The following is a 16,205-nucleotide window of genomic DNA, read 5'->3' as shown; positions in this document are numbered from 1 at the left end:
GCTTTAATCGACGATAACTTAGCGACAAATAATCGTACAAGGCTCCGGAACCGCTCAAATTGAAGAGAATTAAATTATCTAAAAGAGCTTTATGATGAAATTACCAAANTCTTATGATTACTCAAAAACTGCTGACGCTAAAAAAAATTAAACTGCAGATCTAAAAACTAGACACTTGATCAATTTCCTTAATTCTTTGATTTTCTCTACGACCATTTCCCTCTAATTTACAGCTCTTTGAAAATCACCCAAAATTTTGGGATTTTTTAAATATCTCTTAATTTATGTGCCTAGTGAGTGAGTATCTATGCTAAAAACTAATAAATATCATTTCTCCAACAATCGACTGTCAATCAATTTCGACTTTATTAGAAGTGCTATGTTTGCAATTCTTTCCGTCTAAGCGAATAGGACATAATCTGCTCTAATTTTAAACTTCCCGACTATTTTTTGGTTTCTTCGCGGCTGAGCGTTGGCCAACCATAGTTTATGGTCTCGATCTGCGGTTGCAAGGCGGATTTGCTCGGCTCCGATGCTGCTGATCTACGCCCTGTCCGTTGGTCAGACGAATGTCCGCGCCCAAATTGATTTTGCCTTGTCTAGATTTATTGCCTTTATTGAGATAAATTTCCTCTCTCCACCGTCTGTGTTTTTCCCTTTGTTTCGCGCCACCGTACTCAAGGGTTATATTTATTTCAGAGACGCACCACACCCTCCCCCGTTGCTCCGCGGGAGAGGACGAGAGGACGCTCGCGTAACCAGGAAATATACGCCTGAAATATTTATAATATTACTTACCGTTTTTCATACCGTGTAATATTTCAAGACTTATCCTAAAAAGAAAAAGATGGTTCTAGATTTGGTGACAAAAATTCACAGTTTCGGGGAATGAGAATATATGTACACTGAATACTCGGAAGGTATGTGATTGTCGGATACTGTTTCATTTTTTTTTTGTTGCCGGGGAAAGAATCAGGGGGAACAAAACAAGAACTGTTCTATTCTAGCAAGAGTTTTGGCTGCTAGGTGTAATTATGCATATAATTTGTGTACTCTTACGGACATTTTTAAAGTAAACTAACCTACACTATTTGGAGATAATATGAATATCGAAAGATTTATAGAAATAGAATATTATTTCTTCGTTCATGATATGGCCCTTCAGCACCCGAAATGCATGGGCGGGAAAGAACATTAAATATTATGTGATTTACCAGATTTTAATAATTTTACATTTTTCATACATTTAATATACATTTAATTTACATACTCTTTTTAAAAACAGATTGTATCTTATTATATGCTTAATATATTGTGGACTATAACATTTTTACAATGTAAATTTACGTAATTTATGTATAAACACATTTTAAAATCAATTTACACTAGATGATACTATGAAAGAAAAAAGACCTAAGTAATTCAGTAAAAAAATACATTAGTCCTGTAGCCAGGGGGGTCCCAATTGCCTCCTTTATTTAGATGGAGTTACGCAAGTGTTTTTTGTGTATTTTGAGCTGCAGAACATGAATTTTTTGGATAGAAGTTTGCCTGGATGTCGATAAGTTTTTTATTAACAGAAAACTTGCAATATACTGAGAACTTAGTTTTTGGCAAAATAAAAAGTATTTTGTTGTTCTTTGACCCATTTTAAAAAGAAAATGTATCTTGCAATTTTTTTGTTAAACGCATAGTTTTCGAGATAAACACCGTTAAAAACTCGAAAATTGCAATTTATGCCAATTGTTAATAACTTTTGATTAAATAGGTATTTTCTAATTCTGATAACGGCGTTTGAAAGTTCACGTTAAATACAACAAATTATGAGTAATTGCAGTGTGAAAATTTGTTTTTTCCACTGTTATTTGAAGTTATAAACAAATAGCGATTGAGCGTTCAGAAGGGTGCGCCGCCATATGTATGTAAGAGAGCGGTTGCCTTCTTACAGGCGTTTAATACACGATCTTGACGCGTACTCTTCATTTCTAGATCAAAGAAACGATGAAAACTGAACGAAACATTAACAATTTAATGAAAATTGCAATATTACAATAATTAAAATTAAAATTTTTTTGACCAATAATGCAAAGATCTGATTTAATGAAGCTATTCATCTTGTAACATGAACGTTAATAATTCTACATCTTCAGTGCAATTTTGAAGCGCGACTACAAAATTTTTAAAAATAAATGACAATCGTTTAAAACAAAATGCATTAAAAAGGCGCGAAAAATTTGAAATATCAAAGATATAATGTTTGCATGGTTAATTCTAATTTGCTTTGTAATCATTATTATACGATTTATATGAAAAAAATTAGCGAAATTATATTAGTTTTATTTATAAACGATAATAAAAAAAAGTTTATACTTATATTAAAAGCGCAAAATAGCAATTTTCATTGAATTGTTAATGTTTTGTAGTATAATAACCCTAGGTTCGATAAAAAAAAATAATAAATATAAACGTAGTTGTGGCCAAAAATATGTGATCGTCATAAGGAATCCCTACGTTGTATACATCTATTCTTTTTTTATTGACCGGAAGGCGCTGGCTACTAACTTTTTTTGAGGGGATGCATGGTTTAATTATATAAAACAAAAGCAGAGTAAATACACCTAACTTTATTATTTACGTACAACAATCTTCAAACCAAACATGTGACAAAGAACAACAAAAACATTAACTACCATTTAACATAAAATGAGAGTGCCAGGCTCAGCTAGAGCTCCTGTGGGGAAGAGCATGCCAGAGAAACCCACGATCGTTGCTCTTACCACCCAAATATAAATACAAAACAACCGCTAACCAAAGGCATAAATTGAGAACATTTGCTAATGATAATTAAGACTGAACTTATTTAATGTGTCACTAAATGTCATCTCACTCAAATCAGACATACACACTTCCAAGTAAAACTGAAGAGGTTTGGTGTTAGTTAGCCGGCAGGGCCGGAAGGTAATAATAACAACAACAATAATAACAACAACAACAATAATAACAACAATAATAATAACAATAATAATAGGTAAGGTACTGGAGTCCCATACGGGAGGCAATCCAGCTATAGTTGAGAATTCGGAAGAACAACAACAATAATAAATAGGTAAGGTACTGAAGTCCCATACGGGAATCAATCCAGAACAATTCTTTTTTTTGTATTTAATATCATGGGCGAAAATGTTAGTAAATTCAACAAAGCTCATACATGCGTATGACACAAAGTGAGCACAAGAAATCAAAGAACAACGTAATCATGATAAAACGAGTTAAATGTGAAACAAAGAAGTTGTTATTGCAATATCTGGGCAGCCACGACAATATATACATATTTTAACATGTAATAAATAATGAGCAATCTCCAATAATAATTGTAACAATTTTACCTTAGAAAAATATACGCCCCTGAGCGTAAGACAGTGAAGGCTAAACATACACAGAATTATTATCATGAAACATCTATGTTTTTCGAACAACGTAATCATGACAAAAACAAGTTAGCTGTGAAACAAAGAAGTCGTTATTGTAATGTCTGGCAGTCACGACAACATATATTTTTTTAACGTGAAATAAATAATGAGCAATCGTTAATAATAATTAACAATTTTACCTTAGAAAAATATATGCCCTCGAGCATAAAGCAATGGAAGCTAAACATACAAAGAATTATTATCATGAAACATCTATAACCATCACAATGATAAGATTACATAGAACAATTAACAACAAAGTACTTAAAGAATATTACCTGCTAACTAATACCGGTTAAACACTTAATTTTTCACTACTTCTATATTTTTCGCACTACACGGATCGTTTTACTTTTCACTCCGCGCTGTTCTCACTTCAACTGCCTATCTTCAACTCTCCAGGCTTCCGTCCAGAATTCCCCACCTAAACGTTAGTTTTTGCGCTCTCTTTTACCAACTGTCAATATTACTTTTTCATTATTGTGGAACACTCATGTAACAGGTGACGTCGAAGTTGATAAGACAAGTACGGTTTTGCACAGTTTCGTTGTTTTCATCGTTTCTTTGGTCTAGAAATGAAGAGTACGCGTCAAGATCGTGTATTAAACGCCTCCTGTAAGAAGGCAACCGCTCTCTTACATACATGGTGGCGCACCCTTCTGCACCTTTCTGAACGCTCAATCGCTATTTGTTTATAGCTTCAAATAACAGTGGAAAAACAAATTTTCACACTGCAATTACTCATAATTTGTTGTATTTAACGTGAACTTTCAAACACCGTCATCAGAATTACAAAATACCTATTCAATCAAAAGTTATTAACAATTGAAAATCGCAAAATTTGCATTTTTCAAGTTTTTAACGGCGTTTATCTCGAAAACTATGCGTTTAACAAAAAAATTGCAAGAGGCATTTTCTTTTTAAAATGGGTCAAAGAACAACAAAATACTTTTTATTTTGCCAAAAACTAAGTTCTCAGTATTTTGCAAGTTTTCTGTTAATAAAAAACTTATCGACATCCGGGCAAACTTCTACCCAAAAAATTCATGTTCTGCAGCACAAAATACACAAAAAACACTTGGGTAACTCCATCTAAGCCTTTCTAATAAAAGTTGTTGAAAAAAATTGAGAACTTTCATACATATGTCAGACATATGTGTGAAGTTAGGAAAAATAAACTTACTAAGAAAACGCAGATACTTACATCATCATACTATAAAGATAAAGCAGGCTTTTATAAAAAAACTTTCGAAAATAGTTGTAATTAATAAAGGTGTTTAAGAAATAAAGATTTGTTTTAGTATTTTTTTTCATAAAAATGATCTCTTATAAGAATATGGATTTGTTAAAAAAAAAATAATTAAAGTACAAGGCGATTTATTTTTAAAAGTGGGCGCACTTTGCCGATGATTAAAGTTTCGAAATATGATGACAAAGCCTTTTATTTCGAGGAATTCTAATGGCTCTGTCACTCTACACCCCTTACAGTGTACTTGCAAAAACTTATTTGTATTGGAAGGACTACTAAGTATTGTATCACAAACCGGTTTGTACAAGGAATCCCGTAGTAAAGACTGTACGTGTGACAGAACCATAACTTCGAATTTTGATATTAAGAAAGACATGTTACGGTCAATTTTTTTGTTCAATTTTTATAATTGTGTAAAGTATAAGGATAGACTTAATATCCACAAATATTGTCTTGACATACGCGCCCCCACACGACGCCGACGTAGGTAATGATTGTGTGAGGGGTGGTTGCCGAACAACTTACCTTGTTTTGATGTTGATGATGTTAATTGGATGTAGGGAGGGGAAACGGAACTGGAAATCCAGCGTAATAATTAACAGTTGTAATTACATGTACACAAAATTATGGATACATAATCTAGGTGAAATCCAACAAAGGTAATTAATTGTTTGGATAGGTTTTCTGGTGCTCGTGAATGCTATTATTAACTAAGAAGTATACCACCTTCAACAGAACGTGAAGATGGGAATATATGAGTCATTGTGTAATTTATACATATTTCTTTTTTAAAATGGTATATTCCTCATGTTTTGAAAATGAAAATGTCGAAACTTTAAATAAAAAGGTAAATGTAGTTCAACCTTTCTCAATAATTCTCTTTTTAATTGTACACTCGGCAAAAAAATTAAGGGAACAGAAAATTTTTTTAATTTTTTTAGTGATTTTTGAAAAGCTGACTTTGTGAATAATGAAAAAAAAAAGAAGCATCTTGAAGCTTGAAGATTCAAGTTTTGAAATCTTGAGATGAACATTTTTTTGAGCATCACTCTCGGCGCAATCAAAAGAAATAATGTACGACAAACATTTTACAATTTTTTTCTGGCTTAATCAATTCTAGGGTCATTCCTCAGCTTCAAACTGTATTTTTTAGTTTATGTAAGATTATTTCTCATTGAAAAAATGACTTTTTCTGCTGTTTTGGAAAATCGACGACTACTTTGTGAATATTACGAAAAGTACCAATGTTTGTAGTTTTTTTTTTAGCCCGATACATGTCCATGAGGCCATGAAATTTTGAAATCGATTGGTTAAACCGTTTTCCTTTCCTGAATTATCAGTTTTATAAAAAATTTAAGGAGCAGGTTTATTGCTTCTTAAACATCACGTTTGATTTAAAAAATGCCACTTTTATTTTCTGTAAAAAAGGCAAGCTTGTGTGAAATGTGAGAAAAGTGAATTTTTTTGGATTGGTTGATTGGCTTATTTTTAAATTAATTTTTCTCAGGAACTAAGTACCTTTGCCTTTTTGTCACATGCAATAGGTATACTTTTTTTACTGTAAATAATGTGATGTTTGTAAAAACAATTTTATTTTCTCAATATCACTACAATGTTGCAAAAATAAATGGCTCTTTAAAGTATTCTTAGCGACTTCTAGGTTATAGGAAATAATTTCATTGAAATATCTTAAATTGTAACCGAAATGTAGTAATTAGTATACCTGTCACAATCGGTCCGGTAGACATTGGCGCTGTCAGTCAGCCACGCGAGATGCCTAGCTGTCAGTTTAGTCGCCGATTTCCCTGTAATCGAACGATTTCTTTTACGATTTTAGTTGTCTTCTGATGAATAATTGTGTGTAATTATGTCGAGCGTAGTTAGTGCCAAAAAACAGCAAACAATTCATACTATATTGACAAAAAAAAACACAAATTTACCGGTAAGTAGCTATAAAATTATTAACATATAAAAACTATTCAGGTGGAAAACAAAAGAGTGATATATGTTTTGGAATAGAAAAACACCTATTTAAGGAGGTATATCGGGTTTACTAAAATGCACATATGTACTTGAAATTTATATAGCGTATTACCCAGTGCTCTCTCTGTGCGTCATATTTTTTTGTATTTTTTTTTGAATCTAGATTTTGAGATATTGTTGTTGAAAGTTGTTCATTTTAACATAGGTTTATATGGCGAAGATGGACGGTGCGGCTCTTTTTTGCCCATAACTGAGAAAAAAATGTAGAAATTGTGAAAACAATAGCATTTCCATAGATAGTACTTAGTATTATCTTATTTTTGATGTAAAACTAATGTAAGTTTTGAACATAGTACAGCTGTATTAATTAGGATTAATGTGGCAACGTCGCAATCAGCTGACAGGAAGGAGGGAATACATTTGAAAGACTTGATAAAAACGAAATTGATTTGAAACATATACATTTTTCCTAAATCCCATGTACATTGTTATCAACATTAAATTATCCATAACAGATTATTTTTTGTAATGGTTTTAAAAAACTAAATTAATTTAAAAAAGGCTACGAAGCTGTGATATATTTATTGGAATAAAAAATACAGTTGATAAATCCTTTTAATATATTTAATGGTTTATAAAAACATCGCAATCATTACCCAGCAATATTTAGGGTTACATAAAGTTTTCTGTATACTTGATTAATATAATTACTAATACTTGAGAGATTTGCATTTGCGCAGAATAACAAAGGAACATAAATATTTCTCAGCAAACTATATCTAAAAAATTAGTTATAGTTGCAAAACTTTTGTAACATTACTAAAATAGAGATGAAAAACACGAACAGTGAGTAATAATGTAATTTCTATCACAGTACCTTCAAAATTGCATCCATCATTTTCTTTGACTTGGACGAGAGATGGGCGCGAGTGTCATTTCATTTCTTTAGAACTAAATTAACATAATTATTTCTCGTTGTTTTACCAGTTCACATACATACATAGTGTTTATGCTTTCATTAAATATAATTTAAAACTACTTAAATATGATATTTTTATGTTGTTTATTTTCAATATGTATGTTATGTGCATATTGAGTAGATTTCTTTGCTATATAGATAATGTTTATCGCAGATAATTTCAATAAAATTTAATTTTTTCAAGTTGGTGGCGGGTTTTAGTCAGCATCACAGCTTTATCAGTAGTAAATTTTTCCAACAAAGTGGCACTCAACACATGTTATTTCAAGTGCACGTGATTATAAGGCAAGTTAAATAACGAACAGTACTTTCTTTTACCAAAGAAATATAAACAATAATGTTATTTAGTATATACACACTTGTATTTGTATAAAAACGTTTAAAATAAATATTAATAAACAAAAAGTAATAAGTATTAAACAGTGCACAACACACGTATAAAAAAACTGGCGAAAACTAGAGCACTCAATTTATATTTGATTTAATCTTCATACCGATTGCATGTAACCTACCATTTGATATAGTAAATAATAAAACATTTCATTCCTGCTGGAATAAACACAACCCCGAGTGGACATTACCATGTCGGACCAGCTTGGAAGTAGATTATTATTTAATTATGCAAATATTACATCAGTAGATGTCGAACGATCGTTATCTTCAGATTAAGATATTTTATCACCACCGCGAAGTTTCGCTGAAACAAGGGTAGAAACATATCTGATGATGCGATCTATAACGGATCCCATCCAGATTGTGGAACCGATGGCAACGATGCGTAAAACCATTTACGTGTTTCACAATGATACAATGACATAAATCTTATAATCATTGTTCACCTTATTTTATGTTGATGATCCGCACGCCTTTGGTGCGCGGCCAATTATGACAGCTCTAGTATTTAGATATAAAAATATTTGGTCTATATTTATTTATTAACATCTTCGGGAGTTTCCCTTCAAGCATGACAATCGGTTTCTGGACACCTTGTATAATTAGATAAATATTATTTCGTGATCTGTACAATACTTACCTCCGTCCCTTCTGTCCCACGAATTCGAAATTGGCTCCAATTAGGACGGCGCGTTATTAAATGCATCGTTACCGATACCATTAAATCTAAAGGGCGTTCTGGTCTCCTTTGCCTCAGCGAAACGCTGTCATCCGACAGGAGTCCGCCGCAAACGGTGATCGATCCGTGGAACGGCGCTCAACGACCCTCCCGAACCATCTGTAGTGCCATAGAGGCTGCAGTGGCGCAATTACGGGGTACATACTTTATATTATTCTGTTAATTTGCAAACAATGAATCAATCGCCCGGCACGGACCCGATAGGAATTTCCAATTTAACCGATATTAATACAATATCCCGTCGAGCACGTAATCAGATGTGTACTCGATTAATTAGATTTTCGGCTCAGCGGCATCAGCTCCGGAAGGGAGGGGTCCCGTCTAATTTTCGCGTTGTATCGCCCATGCGGGTATGTCGCGAAGTATGCGAAACATTCTTTTTTCCAGAAAAAGTCGGCGTTTAATTAGGCGAATCCAGGTTTTTTAAATACTTCGACGCGCTTGTTTTCAACTTCGCTCGGAGGGAGTAGCTGACATCATAGAATACTAAATACATGGGTGGTCTGAAACGATTCCGGCCTAACGAAGATACAAGATATTTTTTCTTCAAATTTATTTTTATTTTTCTACATAGTCTTGTTGTAAGTCTACATACTTCTCCCAGCGATACTCCCATCTCCTTAACCCGTCCACTTAGTACTCTGCGTCTTTTCCTGCAAAATAATTGTTCACGAAGCTGATGGCCGCCTCATTTGACAAAGTCCCTTGGGGTTAGATCTGGTGAGAAAGGAGGGTGGTCAAGCAGTTCAAATTGTAAATCGTAGATTTTCGCCATAGCAACCGCTAAGTGTGAGATGGAACAATTTTTTTTCTGCAAATATGGCCGTTTTTTCGCAATATTTGTCTTCAACTTGTCAAGTAATGATGCGTAGTAAGCTCCTGTAATGGTTTTTCCTTTTTGAAGATAATTTGTTAAGATAACTTTACGACTATCGCAAAAAACAGTCGCCATCACTTTCCCAGCCGAAAAAACAGTTTTTGCTTTTTTGAAGCCGATTCCCCCTTCGCAGTCCACTGTGTTGACTGTATTTTTATTTCTGGAGTGTAATGGTGTATCAAAGTTTCATACACAGTAATTAATTGTCGCCTAAACTACGCCAATAGATGGCCTAAATCTTGAATCAATATGTGACAAACACGTTCTTTGGACATATTCATAGAATTTGATATCTTGATGTTGTCGTCGGTGGTTGCAGTTTTTGGATGTTCCGAACGTTCATCGTCTCTTACACAGCGTCCAACTCGTCATTAATAATTGTACTGTCATCTTTATCATGAGGCCGGAAACTTTTCAGACCACCCAGGTACAAATATATAGACTACAAAATATATTCTACAAGTTTCTACAATATTAAATTCAGTTGGTATAGATCAAAAATTTTTTCGGGGTAGAGTGATTTATATCACATTGTGTAGATATTAGATTGTAATTTATTAAACATGATATAAATGGGAGATTTAAGAAGAATATCAGCTTTAGCATTCTGACAGTAGAACAAGCAGTCTAAGAACTCGATATATTTCGAAGGAACTTGATAGATATGTTAAGTTGCCATTGCCATGAAAGAGTTTAAACAGGGAAGATAAACTATTCCTTTAGTCTGCAAGGACTGTATTTGGATATTAACCATCAATTCGAAAGCTTCAAAAGCTTGTTAGTATGTTCTTATAGTATGGGTAGCATACAAGACTGCAATATTCTAATTTAGAACAAACTAGTAGTACGTAAAACAATCATTTCTATGCAGCAACGTTATTAAAAGATCTTGAATTGACTATAAAACTCAAAGCTGTATTGGTCGTATTTATAATTACATTGATCAGTGAAGAACAGTCTCTTGTCATAGATCAAAGCTACATCATCATCAAGGTAGTTAAATATTATCGATTCTATTTTAGAAGTAAATGAGCAAACTTTAGACTTACTTTACTTACTTATTACTGGGTAATTGATTATTCCCATTCTCATGTCATCTACTTACACAATCTACCAGCTCGTGTAGTATTAAATAATTTTCCAAATTAAATACGTTCAAAATTAACCAACAGTCGTCAGCAAAAAATAGATGAAACAGAGATAAATTGTTAATAAATAAAATAAATGAAGTGGCCCTAAATTTATACCTTGGGGTACTCCAGATGTCGCTACAAAAGTGTTAGATTTAAATGCGTTATATGAAACATATAGTTCACGTTAAGATAGATAGGATTTAATTAGAGGAATCAGATTATCGCTTATCCCAAATAAACTTAACTTATTAAGAAGTGTGCCATATCTAATTAACTTTATCGAAGTTTTCGAGAAATCTGTATATGTCGCATCAAGTTGTCCTTAGTTGTCCATAGGATATGCTGTAAATTGAAGTAGATTGGATGCAGTAGATCGTTTCGGAACAAAATCCTTGACAGTACTAAAGATTAGTTCATATAGAGAAATCTTTGCGAAGTTGAACAAAATTACTGTATAATTTCGCAAATTCTCGGGATCGCCACTTTTGAATATAGGATAGGTATGTATATTCTTTATTGGGACTTTATATTGAAGTAATAATAATAAAATTATCAATATTTTTATATATTTTCATTGAATGGAATAATAAAAATATTCAAAAGAAAACTCAACTAAATTAAGAACACACAAAAAAGGAAAATATTTTTTATTGTAGGTACGGAAGTTCAAAGCAACATCAAATACATGAAAAATATTGAATATTGGCGATCTAACCCATAATATCGCTAGGGTATATAGGACAGTAAAAACAATTATTTCAACCAGAATTCTTTCGAGTAACCAGAAAACAAGAATTATTAATAACAGGAAACATACAGTCCATGCATGAAATTATATAAAAACGTGATGGCAATACAATTTTTTCTTATGTTGAACAAGATAGTATTGTCAATAACTCTTTCAGGGTAAAACTCTTGAGCCTTAAAAAGAAATTTTCTCCGAATCGTTTCAATTAATTTGATTTTAGTTTGTAAAATGGGTTGCATGAACTAATTTATATCAAACATATAAAGTCCTTAAACTTATGTTTGAAAAGCAGATTTAGTTTTTTATAAAAATCAAAGTAATTTGTAAGCTGGTTTGATAATCTGGTTAATAGGATTAGGACAACTAAGTTTCCAAACGAATACTATAAAAAGGTATTTAAATTCAGAACATTATTCAAGAGTTTATATAATTATACCAACGAAAAGAGGAAATACATAGTCTTACGCTTATTCACAATGTTTAATTTAATAAAGTTCCTCCAGAGAACCCTATTGATTTGATCTTGTAAGTAGTTAAAGTTATTAATATCAGTCACATTATAAGTTTTTATATCACTAATAAATACTAAAAATAGTAGAGGGCTTAAATTGAAATCCGCGGAATGCTAGAGGTTGAAAAAAATTTAAATTTGCTTTTCCGGAGGAATGCAAAAGTTAACAATAAACAGTTCCGACTTAAAAAATGTATTATTTTATTCTCGAAGAAGATAAAAGTCCCTGACATTTCAATATAATATCGCACAATATACTTACGATATGCCCATAAGGAATATATTGGATTGCGTATAGAAAATAGTTCAAAATTTGTTTCTTATTAATGTGAAAATGTGGTACCCAACGCTAATGATTTCAGATTTATTTACAATTTTTTATAACACATTTATTATTTTTTTTAGAACAAAAAACGGGCTTAGATGGAATGTTTAATAAAATTCTGAACTTTTCTGCTTTGCAATCTCAATTTTTTTGGCTGAATTTCTGTCATTTCATGTGCAACTATATGTAATGAAGAAAGTACATAAAATTTTATACAATTTGTTTTCTCGAATTTTTGTTGAACAAATTTCTCTTCTTTTTTTTTGTCGCCATTTCTGCAAAATGTCGGTTTCTTTGTAAAATTGAAGTCGCATAGATAAAATTTAAAAAATGTGTCAAATATTACAAACTCCAGATTTATCTCTTAAAACATTAGGTTGTCCTCGATTTAAATAATAAGAATTAATAATTCTGGGAGGTGTAAAAAATTTTATAATAGTCGACACTTTAATAATATCGCACTTAATAGTGTGTTATTTAGGTTGTTCAAATTTTTAACATAATTATTTATAAAGAAAAATGTTTAATTTTCTAACTTAAATTGTTATCGTTTAAAATACATAAATACATAAGTAAAACGTAAAAAATGCAGTTATTTGCCTTCTAATAAACCATTACCTATTACCTAAAGGAGAATTTTTATTTCGAATTATTATTAACAAGGGGCTAAATAAATTCTCTTCACACGAAAATTCAGCCATTTTTGTTGAATGTATCATAAAATATTGTCCTAAAACTGACTAAGGACTATAATTGGTCCCAGTACCTTTAATCCTTTTAGCCACCGGCAAAAAAACTCACTTTGCCGAGAAATAGATACATACCCGTCATTTTTTCCTTAACAACCCCAGAACGGTTGAAGGCGGCATTGAAACGCAATGCGACTCTATGAAACCACTCAATATAAGTTGCAAAAGAAATACTGCTCAAATATAGGGAGGCCGGAATAAAGTTTTAACCAATTAATCGAACATCGTTTTCAAGAAAGCAGTAACATAATAGTATTAACATAAATTAAAATTCAGTTTACTTACTTTATAATAAAAAAATGGGACAACATCCCTACTTTTTAATTGTTTAATAAAATTTTGCGAAAAGTGTGTAAGACGGATTTCATAATTTTCTCATTGTGGAAGTGTGCGCATTTCAACTAATATTCTACCAACTCTAAAGGCACATATTCACTCTATTGATTGCTTTAGTAATAAACAATTGCATTATTCGTCAATAGAGTAAGATATTTGCACGATGTTTAGTCGCTACAAGTCCAGTATATTGTAGATTTACGCTTAAGCAACTAGCTAGTACTATTGACCGGTGTTGGCAGTGCCACTGCCAAGACAGAATTGTCAACGTAACTGTAAGTTTCCAATTCTGAATATTATAATAAAGAAGTCATCCCCTCCCCACTATATCTTAAATGTCTTATGTATATGTAACATTTTATATAGAATGTCTCTTTTGCGAACGACCCTATTGGGATAGATCTCTCGAGAAGCGTTTGAGCCGCCCTGTACGCCTGTCGAAGCAGGGGTTCGAGATTGAAGAGCTCATTTCCGTCCGCTGACCGTTCTCGGTCTATTCAAGGATAAATACATCGTTTTGCAACATTCGCCGTTTCGCTGTGCAGCCCGACGAGCCAGACTATTCGAGCGAGTCTGAAATAATAATGCCATTTTTATTATTTTCTGAAGGAGAAACGCACCTAAGCCTCGCCGGGTCCGTGCCTCCTCCATAATGGAGGCATACGTTTCAATTTCATTTCGCGCGGACAATTTCGGGAGCCTCTGGAGGTCCTCTCCGAGAAAAACGCGCGAATATGTGAGCGTATCGGCATTTGCCTAGAGGTCTCAGCTAACTTTCTGTAGTCACTAATAGGGACTGTATATTTTCTGGGGCAAAATGTACAGAATTTTTTTTATGTGGGTACTAAGGTCCGTGAGTTAACCGTACAATCCAGGGTCGTATTTTGTTTTCTCATTATGTGAAAAACAATTTTTCCAGAAATGCAATTTTAAACGTGGTCGTTTTTACAGAATATAAAAAACTAAAATACAGCATGTCACATCTACATCTACAAGTGAATTATGGCCAGTGACATACAGTCTTAGCGTATAATTTTAGTTCTAGTGATTTAACCCATATATGGACGGCTATAGAGTGAAAAAACGGAGGAATGATTTTCCCGAACTAGATTATTATGGCATGGAAGTACAGTGCAAACTATGTATGTCGGAGACACTGGGGAGATATAGGGGTTGGAATAAACGGGTCAGTTGATACTATTCATTACAAGTTTGAAAACTCTAAAGTATTTAAATAGTTGTACAAGTTATAAAATAGGAAGTAACGGTCTGCCACTGTCAGCCTAGCAACCTGTTCACTACTTTTATATCAAAAAAGGATGTAAAACAATAATAATAATAAAAACCACACGACTATGGTTGTTTCATCAATTGAATGATGCGGTTGCTTTCCGGACTTTCAATTTTGTTTCGTTCACAGGGGCGTTCCCTTGTGCGTTCCTCTGTCCTATCAGTTTACTTTTTACCAAACATGCCTATATAAGGAAGTGTTTGCAAAAGTTAAATAATGATGGTCTTTGACGCTAAAACTAAATACTAATATTTAATAATAATTTGGTACTTTATATATTTTGTAACATACACAAAACAACCATCCATTATTCCATCGATGGTGATAGTTCCTCAGTTCCTCGAGTGGCTACGAGGAGGGTGTCGGTATTCATAAGAGGTTACAAGAGTGATGTCGATATATAATGTTATTCTGGACTGAAAGCACGCATTATATATCACAAGAGATAAAAATAATCTCGCAATAAATAAATTAATAGCCAGAATAAAATAAACTATTTAGAAACACCGTTTTAAAGGAATTATTTACTTATTACACCACTACCTTGTTCTAACACTTGAGACATATTGTTAGATGTTTAACTCTTAAGTTTAACAGAAAAATTATATAGATTCGACGCAATCTCAGTAGGTCTTAGTTTCACAAGCTCAGCGCCTGCTTAATAAAATAATTCTACTCTTCATGAAGACTAAACATACATCCTCAGTAATTTTTCATGTATTTGTCCATCGGGAATTTAAATATGTAACAGCTTCACCTAGATATTCAAAATTTAGCGCGTTTAATATTATATTTGAGGTAGTTAATTTTTCAGTTGTCAGTTCGCTGCTGAAAAGGAAACATTTAAAGAAAAATACGAAATAGCATTGGATTTTCTACATTGTGTGCTATTGTGGATCTCCTTGCAGATGTAAAAGTAGACTTTCCTCAATACAATATAAACTATAATTTAAGAATGCTCCGATTATCTCTGCAGAACATATACATCGATTTTCAAGGACAGGAGTTAAAATTAAACTCCTGATCATCAAAGGCAGTCGCTGTTAGTTTTTTTTAACTCTGGGATAGATTAATGTGTACATTTTCTATTCAGTGGCAATGTTGTTGCTGTTTTTTAGTATTATACAATGAATCCAAATATCCATTATCCACGTATTCAATCGCATTTCTTCTAATCATTGAAATATATGACTAAAACATTTTTATTGATTGTTTCGACTTCCTTAAATTTATTTTTTTTTTGTTAAACTTTAAAGGCATGTTTTTAAAAATGTTTCTGGAAATATTAAAACCCCTTGTTCGAGAGACAATTTTAAAATCAAATTCATAAAGCCAAGATTGTTGATATCCCCAGAAAGCAACTATGTATTTCTTTTCGTGCTGAAGATTTATTTCTTTCGTTTCCGAGATTTCTTAAGCAAA

This window comes from Anoplophora glabripennis, unplaced genomic scaffold (assembly GCF_000390285.2).
Source record: "Anoplophora glabripennis isolate ALB-LARVAE unplaced genomic scaffold, Agla_2.0 scaffold356, whole genome shotgun sequence".
Taxonomy (NCBI): Eukaryota; Metazoa; Arthropoda; class Insecta; order Coleoptera; family Cerambycidae; genus Anoplophora; species Anoplophora glabripennis.
This window is presented reverse-complemented; position numbering follows the sequence as displayed.